This window comes from Branchiostoma floridae, chromosome 12 (assembly GCF_000003815.2).
Source record: "Branchiostoma floridae strain S238N-H82 chromosome 12, Bfl_VNyyK, whole genome shotgun sequence".
Lineage (NCBI taxonomy): Eukaryota > Metazoa > Chordata > Leptocardii > Amphioxiformes > Branchiostomatidae > Branchiostoma > Branchiostoma floridae.
The window spans coordinates 19,928,728-19,945,358 of NC_049990.1; positions in this window are offsets into that span (position 1 = coordinate 19,928,728).

The following is a 16,631-nucleotide window of genomic DNA, read 5'->3' on the forward strand; positions in this document are numbered from 1 at the left end:
AATTATCAGAAAAAGTGACCAAATCCTCCTTTCTTAACATATATTGCGCACGTCTGTTTGGTAAAGGAGATGATCAAGTTATATAATTTATGGAAATGAGATCCTTATTTGCATAATTAATGACGAAGGTATGGGGTCGTGGAACTCTAGTTCAACATGTGTGACTTGCTCTAAGTGGTGCACCGCATCCGTACGTGCGCGTATGACTCTACATCAGTTATCAATTCATAGCCGCGTAATAGGGCACTCAGTCAAACATATAGCATATGTAATTTAAAAATAGAGAAATATAGGTAGACATAAAATGATACAAATTGTTATCTAATTTGTATAATCATTGAAAAATTGTTATAATATCAAAGTGATTGATGATGATAATTTCATTCTTGCAACATTTGGCAACTACGATATTTGAACGTTATTAGACATACATCAAGTAAATTAGGGTCTCATTTACATGAATTATTAGAAAATACTACAATAGCTTTCTTTGCTAAGACTTTGATATTTCTAGCATATTGTTATTTAGCTAGAGAAGATGATCAACTGATATGATTTATCTAAATGAGGGTCTGATTTGTAAAATTGATGAGAAGCATTTACATTATAAGTTCATCCTTCACTCACAAGAGAACCCCTTTTGACAGTAATGCTCTGTAAACATTAATCGCCAGGCGAATGGAATACGACTATTAAAACCCATAAATAACAACAATCCTTAATATTTATAAACAATAAAACCGTCGCCATGGCAATAATTTTAATTGCCACACTTTTTAATCGTACTTCTCAGGCCTAAAAAAATTGTGTCTCTCCAATTACGATGCTAACATATGGTAGGTATGTAAAGATTCTTTCTCTCTGTCATTGTTTGGGTAAGCTTTTAGCCGAGGTGATTCAACAGATTCAAATTGACAACATGCTACGTGTATTCTAAATATCATATTTTAATCATAATGGTGTACTAGTACATTGTACAACGACAAGTATATCAATAGACCAAAAGGTGTGGAGATATTAAAGATATTCTATCAAATCTTTCTTTGTTAGCTGTGCATATTTCCGACATACACGTGTAGCAGTAACAAATGTATAACACACAAATTGTATAGCCTAGAATATCACACAGTCTCAATCGTTCCGATCAATTTTGCTTCTGTCTCTTCTGTCATTGATTTCTTGTTCATAACAAGCTGGAAAAAAAACATTACATAGGTCACCAAGCCTGTGGAACCAATGCCTCTTGACGTTTACTCTTTGTTTTCATTTCTTCTCGAAAAATTCTGTATAATTTTGTCGCTCAGGTATGGTACTCGTCCACACTCCACCACCGCGCCCTAGCGGTTCCCAGCAAAACTGCCTCCGTCCGGACATGCCGTACAAGACCGGCCATGCGGACTGGAGCGGTCTGGACCTGGGGCTCTTCATCGGGGCGGGCGTCCTTGTCACTGCCGGGCTGTATGAGGTGAGATTTTTTTTACACTTTTCATCGCACTAAACTAGATATTGCTGTCATTGTTGTCAACTAAAGAAGACAGGCTATTCTAGAACGGCGTCCGATCCGGTGCGACGCTATCTTGAAACCTTTCTGGCCTGCATAAGCCTTGATGATTTTGATTAATATATGAATGATATCCTCTGGGAACTGCAAAACTGGTGCATACGTTTGATAGAAAAAAAGATCCCATCATTATGAAAACTTAGTGGTCAGGAAAGTTGACAAATGACGAAAAAACACAGATTATTGTTTCCAAAACAAAGGATTCATCGATCGTTTTGCCATTTTGCATCGTCTTCTTGAACTTTACAATCGACTTTGACATTCTATGAAATAAATATCAGAATTCCGATTTTTTTTTGCATTAGACGGTAAATATTTGCTCGTTTTGCAGCTGCTTTGTGTGATTTACAGAATGTTCTATTTATTTCAAAGCGTATAGAAATTGATACGCTCGTGGGTATCCGGATGTCATCTTGCTGAAATAAAAACTAAAATTTTGTTTAAAAGTTAAGGTTATCATCTATAGTTCTAGGAGAAGCTACATTGCCCGTCTTCATTTCACTATCCAACATGTTTATTTGTTATATTTATCAGCACAAACGGTCCGAGCCCACGCACACACCGCCCGAGGTACCACCTAACCAAGGTGTTCAGTACGTCCCGTCAGTCAACAGTCAGTACACGGGCCTGAACCTGGTACCGCTGGCGCCGCAGACCCCGGCCGGGGCGCTGTGCAGGAGCGCCGCCTTTTTCTCGGTGAGAACGACAGGGCCGGCAGGAAAGTAACCGGGAGCGAGGCTAGTATAGGTGACAAGAAAGACGAGCAAGTCTTCGCCCAGTTTGGTAGGCCTGCTGAAACAAACGAGGAGACTACCTCCACCGAGGAGGCCAACAAGTGCCCACGGGATGTTTCGGACGAGACGCCGACGGCTGTCGGTCCCGTGAAGATGCGCGACAAGGCGCTGTCCATTGCGGAAGACGTCCGTTCATCTTCCACCGAGATGGAGAAGACGTCTGGAGACGCAGTAGATGGAGGAGACAACGAGGAGGTGTTAGAAGATGCTGTGAACAAGAGAGGTGAGCGCGATCATGTGTTGGTGAGGCCAAGACGAATTCTTACTATTCGAATAAGTACGCCCTTATTTATCTATTTGTCTGGGTCTAACTATGGAGCCTGGTGGCCTGGAAACCACGTGCTGGAAACAGCTTAGCATCCAGGCTAGCTTCGTTTGGGGACTTACATATCAGCTCAGTCTTAGTTGGTATGCGATGCACGGCGGCGGTTGGTAGTATCACAAGGAGTGTAAAACCAAGAATTATTGTTGTGTATAACAACGACTTTCAATCTGAACAACTTTAAGGGAAGAACAAACTTTTGACTACACAAATCTGAGTGTAAAATGCTAAATCATGCAGCCTCGTGGTTAAATGTTTTTATGATAATTTTTGAGCTTGAATTAAGTTGTAAACATTGTCTGTCTACCTGTCTGTCTGTTTTTCTGTACCGAACCTTGTACTATAGTCCTGGCTGTTTTCTGTACTGGCTGACATGCATGTCGGTATATATTTTTCTTGGTTTCTGTTTTTGTCATGGCACACCACTGTCCTTGCCACACACATAGGAAACAGACCACAACAAAACAGACCTGTCGTCTGGGAATGACGTCACCGTGTATAATGATGACCAAGGGCCTGTCAAGGATCTGATGACGTCCAACTCTGACATCAGCGACCAAAAGTCACCTTCCGCGTGTCCTCTTGGAGGGGGCCAAGTCTCCGAGGGGAACGCCGAGAAGGACCACGACTTCTGTGGGATGACGTCACCAATGACGTCATGAACACCTGTGACCTGCTAGATCCCGCTGACGGAGAAAAGGCGGGAAATGACGTCATCTGCAGGTGGGGAGAGACAAGTCCTCGGCGCACTGACTTCACAGAGGCAGAAGTCATCACAGTCGCGGCATGTCCCGGCACGAGCTTAGCGCTGCTACACGAGAGGTGATCGGATCCACGCCACACGTCACAGACAAGACGGACACTGAGATCAGCTCGGTACAGTTCCTGTCCGAGCGAGATTTTGTGTGTGTTTATGTTTATGTTTATTAGTATGTAAAGTAGTAAAGCATCTTTGTTTGACTATGATTCTAACTTCAATGATTATCTGACCATAAATTTCGAGTTTTGAGCTTCTTTCTTTCCACTTGTCATAACGAATTAATACATTCAATCGTTTTGGTATACTTAACTACATTCTAGGATAACCCTTATAATTATTGTGTAAATATTGGCAAATACAATGTATATCAATGATGTTTAGAACTTAGAATTTGAACCAACTCTGTAAATAGTACGTCAAACTCAACAGTTGCTTTACTCACGTTTATCTATATATCTGCTAGTACGTGATAAGTTAATTCATCCACTTGTTTGTTTCTTTGTGGTAGGCCTTACAGAATTCGCCATACTTTTGTCGTGTCAGTAAAGATTGTAGTCTAATTTTCCAGTGACTACGAGAGCGGCCACCTGTCCCAGCACGTACCCGTGAGTCCCCGGCGGCAGAGGAAGCTGAGATGTGCCGTGCTCTACGCTGTTCTGCCACCGAGACGGCGTTATGACCAATCAAAAGGTTCTTTTCTCCTGGTTCGGACAGGAGGATGACGACGACCTTGATGACGTCACTGAGGTGAAGGTCTACTGCGCGGTTCTTGAAGGTGTGTGGAGAGAAGAGTGCGGGTTGGTGGAGAATCATGTGACCAGTATGACAGGTGGTGATGACGACATGGAGTCATACTACCCTGGACACGGGCGCAGGAAGGACATCCAGTTTGGGAACGAGAACTGAGTCTAAGACGTTTTTAAATATATAATGGTTTATTTCTTCTCACTCTACACGGTACAGATAGCAGGGTCATTATCAAGACCCTGAATTGCACTGCCGCATTACATTTGTTAAAACCAGAAGACAATTATCAAGAACGGACAGTGTCAAGTTTGTGTGATGAACTAGTCATCCTGCCACTGATATCCACACATGAGAGTGGTAGTAGGTGTCTGTAGATGTATGTACAGCCCCGACATGAGCAAATTCAGCATTATTATCCTCCCCAGTCTAGTTAGTTTACTACATGACAACTCAAGGAAACAGAAACAAGACTATGTATCTTCTCATCATTTAATATAACATGAAATCACAGCATCGTTTGGTCATAATACAAAGGGGTTATTGAATCTGATAATGAACTCTTTTAATTCTCCTCAAAATTAAATCATATTTATACTACATACATAAAACATTCCTGTTGCTTAATAGTAATGATATATCATTTTCCAGCCTTATAAACATAACCATCATGATAGTGCAATGTGTCTGTCAACCTATGCACTTAATATCATTTCAAAACGAAAATACAGACCTCATCATGTCATATTCTTTTGTAGCAGCTTCAATATCATATACTCTCAAATTTATATGATGACGTTATAGTCAATTCTTACCCAATGTAAACACTTGCAAACAATCAGTACAATGCTATATATCATGTGTCTGCTATAGTCGAAAATATAACTCTATATTCTGACTTATTGGGTTCAATGTCTTTTTCTGAGACAGTGGATAAAAACGGGTTTAACCTGTACTATTATATATGGGGGGTTCGTGATATTAGGAGGAGAGCTTACTATAAAGGTTCTAAGAGCTCCTCTTTTCGTAATCTAACAAGGAACGGTATCGTAATAAAATGTGCTTTATATTCCACCATGTTTGACGTGCATTATTTTTCTTGCCCACACAAGTAACTTCTTGATAAGATAATCATACAAAGGTAATTTTTACTACTAGTATACGGCGTCTGTTTAGTAACATAAATTATGTAAAATACAGAAACAGACATAAAAAGACTTTTACCAAACCATACAACACCTTTTACAAAATAAGTGTAATCTCAGCCCAAGCTGCTCAGTGATCTAAGAGAGGCCAACGAGGCAGCCCGCTGCTAGACTAGGACATGGAGCGATAAGATATGATGATGATGACAGGAACAGACAATTGAAGTTGACTAGAGGACAACTACATAATGTCGGCGTTTGGAATTCATTGGCACAAAGCTTCATTGTTGCAAAAAAGTTAAATTAGGTGTTCAGTAGATAGGATGTCATCAGACATGTTTTATCATTCACAATCAGTAAAAAATGATATGAGAACAACTTGTGCCACCCCTGACAAGGCATGCATACTTCAAGCTGAAATTGGAATAATGCTATTCATAATTATATAACCTAGGAAAATGATGTGATTATGTGATTTATAAATCCCGGAACAAGTTTGTTTCTAATTAAACAACAAGGTTGTTGTACTTTTTGATAATCTTTCATTTCATTCCATCTTCTTCATCTTTGTCAATATAGCAAAATAGATGCAGGATTTCCTGTCATCACCAACATTTCTCCAAGCGATTTCCAAGATTTGCAGTAAGCAGATAATGTACATGTGCCAGGTGTTCTCGTCACAGACACTCCCGCTGCATGTGCTCCGACTGTTCGTGATAGGTGGCTGCCTTTTGGTGACCACCAAGGTGCCACCAGGCAATACCCAAGTTGGTTAGTGACATGGCGATATCAGGATGTGCAGTGTTCTCACCATAGATAGTCCGCATCATCTGCAGTGCCAGTTCGTAATAGCTGGCGGCCATTTTGTAATCACCAAGGTCGCTAAAGGCGGCGCCCAAGTTGTTTAGTGACGAGGCGATTTTAGGATGTGCAGTGTTCTCACCATATATACTCCGCCTCATCCGTAGTGACTGTTCGTGATAACTGACGGCCTTTTTGTAATCACCAAGGTTCCCCAAGGCGGTGCCCAAGTTGTTTAGTGACGAGGCGATATCAGGATGTGCAGTGTTCTCACCATAGATAGTCCGCCTCATCTGTAGAGACTGTTCATGATAGCTGACGGCCTTTTTGTGATCACCAAGGTCGCTCCAGGCGTTACCCAAGTTTTTTAGTGACGAGGCAATATCAGGATGTGCAGTGTTCTCACCATGAATAACCCGCCTCATCTGTAGTGACTGTTCGTGATAGCTGACGGCCTTTTTGTAATCACCAAGGTTACGCCAGGCGATACCCAAGCTGTCTAGTGACGAGGCGATATCAGGATGTGCAGTGTTCTCACCATATATAGTCCGGTCCATCTGTAGTGACTGTTCGTGATAGCTGACGGCCTTTTTATGTTCACCAAGGTCATCCCAGGCGTTACCCAAGTTGTTTAGTGACGAGGCAATATCAGGGTGTGCATTGTCCTCACCATAGATAGTCCGATTCATCTGTAGTGTCTGTTCTTGATAGCTGACGGCCTTTTTGTGATCACCAAGGCACATCCAGGCGCTACCCAAGTTGTTTAGTGACGAGGCGATATCAGGATGTGCCTTGTCCTCACCATAGATGATCCACCTCATCTGAAGTGACTGTTCGTGATAGCTGACGGCCTTTTTATGTTCACCAAGGTCAGTCCAGGCGTTACCCAAGTTGTTTAGTGACGTGGCGATATCAGGATGTGCAGTGTTCTCACCATGAGTAATCCGCATCATCTGTAGTGACTGTTCGTGATAGCTGACGGCCTTTTTGTGATCACCAAGGTCCCCCCAGGCGTTACCCAAGTTGTTTAGTGACGAGGCGATATCAGGATGTGCAGTGTCCTCACCATAGATAGTCCGCTTCATTTGTAGTGACTGTTCGTGATAGCTGACGGCCTTTTTGTGATCACCAAGGTCCCCCCAGGCGTTACCCAAGTTGTTTAGTGACGAGGCGATATCAGGATGTGCAGTGTTCTCACCATGAGTAATCCGCATCATCCGTAGTGACTGTTCGTGATAGCTGACGGCCTTTTTGTGATCACCAAGGTCCCCCCAGGCGTTACCCAAGTTGTTTAGTGACATGGCGATATAAGGGTGTGCAGTGTTCTCACCATGAATAATCCGTTCCATCTGTAAAGATTGTTCGTGATAGCTGACGGCCTTTTTGTGATCACCAAGGTTCCTCCAGGCGATACCCAAGTTGTTTAGTGACGAGGCGATATCAGGATGTGCACTGTTGTCACCATAGATAGTCCGCTCCATCTGTAGTGATTGTTCGTAATAGCTGGCGGCTTTTTTATGATTCCCCATGTTCTGACATGCTATACCTAACTTGTGAATTGTTTGGACAATGTCAGAATGTATGGAAGCTTCACCAAATCGGGTTTGATAGTTCTGCAGAAGCTCTTCAAAACACACCTTCGAGTTAGGGTAATCACACAGACTATCATATACTTGTGATCTTAGTTGCAAAGAATTGTCAAATAACTTTAAAGAATCTCCTGGCGACTCGATAATCTTAGCGACAAAGCGCTTCAAAGGTATTGCTGTGTAATAGTATCTCATAAGCTGTTTTGCATTTGAGATGTAAAACACTTTCCTTAATTTTTCCCCTAGATCTGTTTCTGTCGGCATTGACGATAATGCTGACATATTTTCCACTTGGCCGTGATTGTTCATGTATGTCCGCAGCCTCAGTTCTGCTGAGATGCTGACCATCACCGTCAGGTGATGCGCGTTCTCTTCGTCAATGACACCATTCTTGTGCATCTTTGTAATCGTTTCCCAGATTGTTGTCGGTTGTATTTCGTGAAGCAGGGCTCAACATGAAACAACAATGCTTGAAAATCGATAGATTTCTTTCTTAACATTGAGCAGACTGTCACTCAGGACTTGTCTTTCAAACGTTTGAGAATTCTCTGTCATTAAGGCATTTGCGAGTAAGGGGGGGATTTTTCTACTGTCTTCACGCAGTAGCTTAGTCCATAATGCCATATATCCATCGATCAACTCTTGCTCTCCTGCCATTAAAGAAACATTCCCCAATACACTTGCAAGATGGTAGCCTTTTTTCAAAAAGGACGTTACATTGACTTCCAGAAGTTTCACCATGTTGCTGGGTGTGCAGATAAGTTCACATGTTTTACCCCTGCCTAACGGAGTCTTGCATGCATGTGGCATGGCTCCATCGAACGAAAACCCGCGCGGTGTTACAGAGTCATAGTACCAGTTGTCCATTTGATCGTCTGAATAGAAATCATTAAGAGACTTAATCCCCATGGCAGGAAGAATAGTTTCTCCCAGATTGATTACTTTGAGATGCAGGTAGTGGGTTAGGTTGTGGAAGTAGGTGACATTATTTTCTGTTTCCTTATCTATCAAAATTGCAAACTCCAGGTCAGAGTACGGTGTTACTAGACCTGTGGCTTGCGATCCCAAGCCTATCATGGCGTACTTACAGGGAGGGGAACCCATTACCTCCATGCATTCATCTATAAGGCCAGTTATAAACATTCTTCGCTGATGCAGTATTGTCTGAAACAATGCCTTGATTGCTTCCACTCTCCTCTTCTCCACTTCTGTGATATTTGGGTCGTCATCATCAAGGCTGTAAGGATCGGCCTGTTGTTCAATCTCTTCGACTTCTTTTTCTACTTGGTGTCGGTCTTTATTTAACTTGGTTTTGTGTTTGTCTACGTCATCGATGTCTACCGTTTGTGTGATATCCAGGACGTGCTTAACGAATGATTTGGTTATCAACTGTATTGTTTGTTTTATGTCACCTTTTTGTTCTCTTTTGGACCTTACCAGTGCTGCGTTACAGAGCGCTGCTGCCTTAGTGAAGTCATCACCGTCTTGTGACTGCGTTCCTCTCTTCAGGTAGACATCACTTAATTTTAGTAGTGGCTCCACCTCTTTGCTGGTCTCTGTATTAAATACAAGTATTATATTAGTGAAAAATAGTACTTCTCGGCAACCTTACAGAAACCCTTTGTACATCATAGTGACGTCATTGTTATGATACATGGTGATCAGACGAATTGAGGCAAATTCACTTATGCATGCACTATTGACATGCAAAACGTGAGCCAAAGTCAATTTGTGACTCCTGCCAACCTTGTGTGATCAGTTTACATACATTTACTATGAATTGATAACCAAGAAGCAATTTGCATACAGAAATATGTTTGCATGGTCAACATTGTATTCTACCCGATATCGCGATGACGGTTACCATTTCCTATACGGCTTCTAATTATTGCCTTGTTAGCACCTTGCTGCCTCCGTTTACCACATATATGGGGCACGATATTCAGGTTATTCTAAGCGGCAACGGTGGTAAAAATGACATACCTGCTACGTACGTGTCCCCTTGAATAAAAAATGTTGACCGCATGACATGATTTTGGCTCCATTGATGCCCTATTCCAAACCGTGTAGTATTTAGTTACCTTTCCCATGAACAGACTTGAGCGCAGCTGCAAAGTTCTGTTCTGCAGTGTCCAGGTCCCCTGTCTGCAGGGCCCTGCAGCCCTCCTGCAGCTGTTCTGCAGTGTCCATGTCTCCTGTCTGCAGGGCCCTGCAGCCCTCCTGAAGCTGTTCTGCCGTGTCCATGTCTCCTGTCTGCAGAGCCCTGCAGCCCTCTTGTAGGTTGTTGGTGCAGGTGCTGGTGAAATGACATACAATTTTAATTCTCATGTATTCTAGCATAAATGTTTGGTCACATTTGGAAGAAAAGGGGCCCTGCCGGGAAGTTCACGGACTTTTTTTCACTTTCGGGCGTGATCCCTTCATGGCCCTCCGAGTTACCCTGCAACTCCTGGGACATTTTATTTTAGTACGGCTGGTCCCGGGATCATTTTAACTCGTAGTTACAATCAACCTGGGACCCGGTAACAAGTAGACGCCGTGACCTACCCGTGGGGCACACCAGGGGTATCCACGATATTTGGCAATTCACCGGCATTCCCTATGGGATCTGGTCCAATTCTGACCGCGCCTTTATTGGCGTTTATTACGAAAAAGCTTGTGCTGATCCAAGTTATTTAAGAACAAAATGCAAATATATTTTGTTATGTTTAGTAATGTTATGTTTACGTCATTTAATGGTTCACTACAATGTATATTGTTGACTGAAAAAGCCCTTTTTCTCTTCAGTAAACAAGAACAATAATCAAAATTGCCACCAACTTTTCAGTGTCCTCTTCTTTGTCTCCGATGTTAATGAGTCCAGCTTTGCTCTTTTTGGTGGACGACAGGAAAATCCTGTTCCTTTTCCTCTCTGGAGGTATATGGTTCAAGACGAGATTTAGATTTTGTATTTTTTTTAACCATTGAAGACTGATTCGGTACTGTACAAGAACACCTGTCAGTTGTATGCACAGTGAGTTTTGTACATGTGCTGCGGCATTCACCTCTAATCATCGTTTCAACAATAGTTTCTCTGTAATATCTCTAGATAAAACATAGATAATCAGTAGTAAACAGTTTAAACTTTGTTCCAACACAAGGGAAGACACTCACCATAAATTTTCGGCCGGATACTCCGACCTTCATCAGATGACTGATTCGCTGCTCTATTCCGGAAGTCGTCGGATGACGTCTGGTAGCAGCGAATCATAAAAGGCGGGAAGGCGAAACCTGCCACCATCACGGTTCAATGAGGGTTGATGTGCCCTAATGTAGATAGCTTCCTTGACGCCCCTCACAAACCAATCCTGTTCAGAGTCCAAGATACGAACTTGGTCCAAAGACACAGAGTGGCCCGGAGATTCAACGTGTATATGTTGAGACACTTCCGAAGATGTTGAACTGCGACGTTTATGTTCCAAGAAACGGGTTCTTAATGATCGTGCCGTTTCCCCGATGTACGACTCATGTTGGACATAACAATTTATAGAAAACCCACACATACGGACCAGTATTTAAATTTCCATTCTAGTCACCCATTAGAACACAAATTGGGTGTCATCAGTACCTTGTTCCATAGGGCTGATTCTATCATCACCAACCCTGAAGATAGAAAAAGAGAGAAAGAACACATAACTCAAGCTTTACGTAAGTGTGGTTACCCCCAGTGGGCAGTGTCCAGAGCGACAGCACCCAAAACTACCAGGACTGGCAATCACAATCGCCCCACTTCCGTGAACAAGGGGCTAGCAGTGTTGCCATATATTCAAAATTTGTCTGAGGCCTTACGTAGAACCTTCAACTCACACGGTATTAAGTCTTGCTTTAGGCCGACTAGGACACTTAGGCAGCTTTTGGTGGCGCCTAAGGATAAGACGCCCAAAGAACACAAGTGCGGCGTGGTCTACCACATTCGTTGTACGGGACAGAAACTCAGAGGTCCGTGCACTGAGTCGTACATCGGGGAAACGACACGATCATTAAGAACCCGTTTCTTGGAACATAAACGTCGCAGTTCAACATCTTCGGAAGTGTCTCAACATATACACGTTGAATCTCCGGGCCACTCTGTGTCTTTGGACCAAGTTCGTATCTTGGACTCTGAACAGGATTGGTTTGTGAGGGGCGTCAAGGAAGCTATCTACATTAGGGCACATCAACCCTCATTGAACCGTGATGGTGGCAGGTTTCGCCTTCCCGCCTTTTATGATTCGCTGCTACCAGACGTCATCCGACGACTTCCGGAATAGAGCAGCGAATCAGTCATCTGATGAAGGTCGGAGTATCCGGCCGAAAATTTATGGTGAGTGTCTTCCCTTGTGTTGGAACAAAGTTTAAACTGTTCACTATGGAATTTACCAACACAGATGAGCTTTCATTTGGATATAAATAATCAGATAGCTAGAGTTCCGCGAACTTATACTTTAGTCAAACAATATCAACCTTCTCGAGATAAGTATCATAATTATTTCCAATGAATAACGCAAAAAGGGTCCTCCTTTGCATAAATTGTTTCAGTTGATCATCTTCTCTACCACTTAGAAACAAAAGTTGTTGAAAGTATGAAAGTCTTACCATAGTAAATTAGCAAATGATTTTAGTATTTCCTCATAAATTATGTGAATGTGACACTGATTTGCAGGATCCCTGTTTTATAATATTCATCTTTAGTTAGTTTCATAATACTTCAAGTATGAAATTACCATCATTTAACACTTTTTGAATAATTAGTATTTAATTTGGTTAATAATCGCTTAGGCTATCCAATTACCAAAAATGAGGATGGCCAGTCATGTTGACATGTTCATGAGGTATTTTTGTCCAAAGTTTGCAACAAAATCACCTCCTGCAGTTGAGAAAGCCTCTGGCGAACCAAACCTTACATCACTTACTCTATGCCCATAGAATGTCCAGATCACGACATATGACAACTGAAAGAGCCCTAATCGTTTCGAGGTCTCATCAAGACCTACTCTTCTGCTTAATATCAATATCAATACATATGACAAATATAAAATAAACTTCATCCAGGCTTTCTCGAGTTATGCAAACGCTACCGAAAACATAACCTTCTAGGCGAAGGCAATTATTACATGTCGTATTCTTAATGTGCAAAAGCCACATGTGAATATAAATGAGTAAGCCTACAGTTGCTCAAACTATATCGATTGTGCTAACGGCTCCGCGTTAGGACACAACAGGCAGTCTAGATCTAGAAACCAGTTTAGTTTTTTCCACTATTCTGGGTGTTCTGTTCCACTTATAATTAGTGTTTCATGCAAGTCCATTCTATGTACTCTGGGGGTAAGGACGCCTGAGTACATGGGGGATTAAAGAACCACGTATCTTTATCATCATCATCATCATTAGTCATCCTCTGAGGTACAGCAAGTAAAGTTTGACTTCCAGTACAGTCTGTCACACATCGCTGCGAGAAGTTCCGGGCCATTCAGACTAGTTGCTGACTCAATAAGTTTCTTCAAAGTTAGCCTTAGGCGACCAACACGTTTCGTAGAGAAAACAGATGTCCAGAACAAGAGTTTTCGGCTGGCTCTCTGCTACTGGCCACATGGCCGGCAAGGAGTAGTCGGCGTTGTAAAAGCACTTGTATTGTGACATTTGGTAACCACGGTATACTACATGCATATCATGTGAATCATGTGGTGTGTTTGTTTTAAACCAATTCAGAATCACCTTTAGTCATACAGTTTCCTCACTTACTCACAAACAGGCCCACAAACCCAACTTATACACGTGAAAACATACCGACCTGTCTTGGAATTTCTCTGTCCCATGATGTGGCCGATTCCGACTCGTGACTAGGCTGCACAGGTCAACCTGACAGATAAAACAAAACAAGAAACAAAAACTTGCTTTGCAAGAATACAAAAGTGCACCCAATCATCATCTCAGTCTACGCGTGCGCAATTGCATCATCCCTTCGGAAGGGTATAACGCAGAAAAGGGTTGAAGATTCGTCGTGATTTTGGTGATAACATCAGATATGCCTTCCATAATTGAGGGGGGGGGGGGCTATTTATGCAAACCAGATGCTAGTTTACATAATTAAGGAGGACAGCCCGGCAAAAATCCCCGGAATTCTAAAGTAAGTCGTCCGTGCGTGCGCAGTTACATAATCCCTTTGGAGGGGAAGAACTCGGGAAGGGGAAGAACGATTGTCGTGATTTTTGATATGTAGATAACTTCGGAGATGCCTTCCGTAAATAAACGCTATTGATGTCAACCAAGGGATAATTTACACAGCTAATGATGTGAGGATAATTTCACAAATCCACAGCATTTTATAATAGGACCACCCCTGGGCCATCGTTAAAAAGCGCATTTAAAACACTTGCGTAAGATACAACACGTACTTTGCTGATACCCCTGTCACATTATATACGATCTTTGGGCGTACTTCGCGATCGCTGGAAGGTCGGCCGATTCTAAGATCGACAGAGGGTCGCGCGTAATTTTCACCTAAAAGTGGTCCCTGTCACAATCGAGCAAAGATCGGGCGATCGCCTTTGATAGAATTACTCATTAGGTCAAAGGCCATTTGCCAACAAACGGAAGTCGGACGAAACTCAACCGACCAACGTGCGTGCGTCGTCCTATTTGCGATTAATGATCAATAAGTCGGTCTCCACTCGCCCGACATCTCAAAGCTCTGCGACAAAGATCACCGGCGACTAGTCGCGGAACAAGTTGCGGTTTACAGCGAGAATTGGGCATCCTAAAAATCGCCGTCGATCACTAAAAACTGCGCGCTGATCGAGAAAACCCAACGTCACGTGATGAAAACATACCGATCTGTCATGGAATTCCCCTGTTTCAGACCTTTGGCTAAACTATGCAGGTCAACCTAAACGATGATAAAACAAAAGAAAACAAAGACTTGCTAAGTAAGAATATACAATTGTGGCCCGTTTTCGTCTCAGTCTGCCCCCATAATTAATGGAACCATTGGGTCGCAAATGTACACTCAGCTTTTCCTGTGGCCAAGTGTTTTGAATCTCCTTGCTTCAATTGATACCACCCCCCTCCCGAAAAATACCTAACACCCACCCACCCACCTACCTACCATGTTCACAAAGGAACACCTGTTCTTCAGTTTTTTAAACAAATACTCTGCTTTTGCATATAACCGTGAGCTACGTATTGTCGTGAATAGAAACTGTGATCTTTTCACAATGACAACAGTGTATGGAAACAACAGTTCAAATATTACGTTCTTGTTGAGTACATTGAAGACCGTTACAGTACCGTAGTGAACGTCACTCATACTAACCTGTTCAGTCTTGTTAGGTCTGTGTTGTCCCCAGTACTGTTTACAGTAAAGAGTTGAGGCCTGCTTATTGTGAAATCCGTCTAAGGACGCCCGAATACATTGGCATCAAAGAGCCACGTATAATCTATCGTGTAATATACCGTATGTTTGTTTTAAACCAAGTCAAATCACCCTGAGTCATACACAAAAGCTCACAAACAAAATTTCCCCAATCGGAAATCCCGCGGTGAAAACATACCGACCTGTCATGGAATTCCCCTGACCGGACTCGGATGACGTGGCAGTTTCAGAATTGTGGCTAGACTATACAGGTTAAAATGAATAATTATGAAACAAAAGAAAAGAAAAAAAAACCTAGGAAAGAATATAGAATTGTGGCCAATTGTCGCCTCAGTCTGTCCCCATAACGGAGACAGTAGGTAGAAAATGTAATAGCTGTACCTGCGACCAAGGGTATGAAACCTCCTTGCTTCAATTGATACTCCCCACCACACACACACACACACACACACACACACACACCTACCATGTTTACAAATAACTGGCATCAGTCTTTAAACAAAAGCTCTACGAACTTCGCCTTTATGTCTAACTGTAATTTACTGTCCTTACTAGATAACGTGATTTTTTGTTCTAGATTGACAACAGTATCTGTCAGGAACAGTATCTGTTAGAAACAACAGTGCAAATATTGCGTTCATGTTGAATAGATTAAAGATCGTTAAAGTACAACGTCACTCCCACATACCTGTTTAGTCTCGTTAGGTCTGTGTTGTCTCCAGTATTGTTACCAATTGAGGCCTGCTTATTGTAAAATCCGTCCCAAGTCTTCGAATTGGTGGGTTAAACCGAACATTGAGCCCAAAAACGCTGTCAGGAAAAAATGCGGAAGTCCCCAGGTGCGGCCGCACCTGTTTGTACTGCGAGGGTTTAACAGGGGAACTTTGGTATCAATACAAAGGCGACGAAATGGACTATCACACTGTCTAACGGGTCTACGTGCATTGTAAAAAAAGGACAAGCACAAATCTACTGAACAAAAATCCCTATTGTTTTAAAGCCATTGAACCCAGTGTCATTTTGTAAACATGAAATGCCTTGGTGGCTGTGCTGGAAAACCCCTGTAGATAAACATTACGTAGGTCAAAGGTCTTTTAGTTGTACCGCAGCAGGCAGTTGTTTACACTTATGTAGCGGAATTAAACGGTGACCCGGTGCGCGGTATCTTAGAAAACAACACACTTTGCTGTTGAAGAAAGAAGTAGAACTGGAAGTTCGATGCTTGTTCCTTCGACTGCACACTTCATTTCGAATACTGGTCATCCGATTCGTCATTGCCCATATGATAGTGTTTACTGCGTTTCACAGCCATACCATACGGACCTTTGACTACCGCGGTTTTGTAAAGCTTGACCTTGTTCTTTTCTAACTAACTTCCATGACGAAAGACCCAATCCTCAGAGTAAGTTCGTCTGTGAGGCTCTGGAGGTCGCATTTTTGCCGGCCAAAAGGTTTATTGTTTATATTCCATCCATCTATCCATCCATCCATCCATCCATCCATCCATCCATCCATCCATCCATCC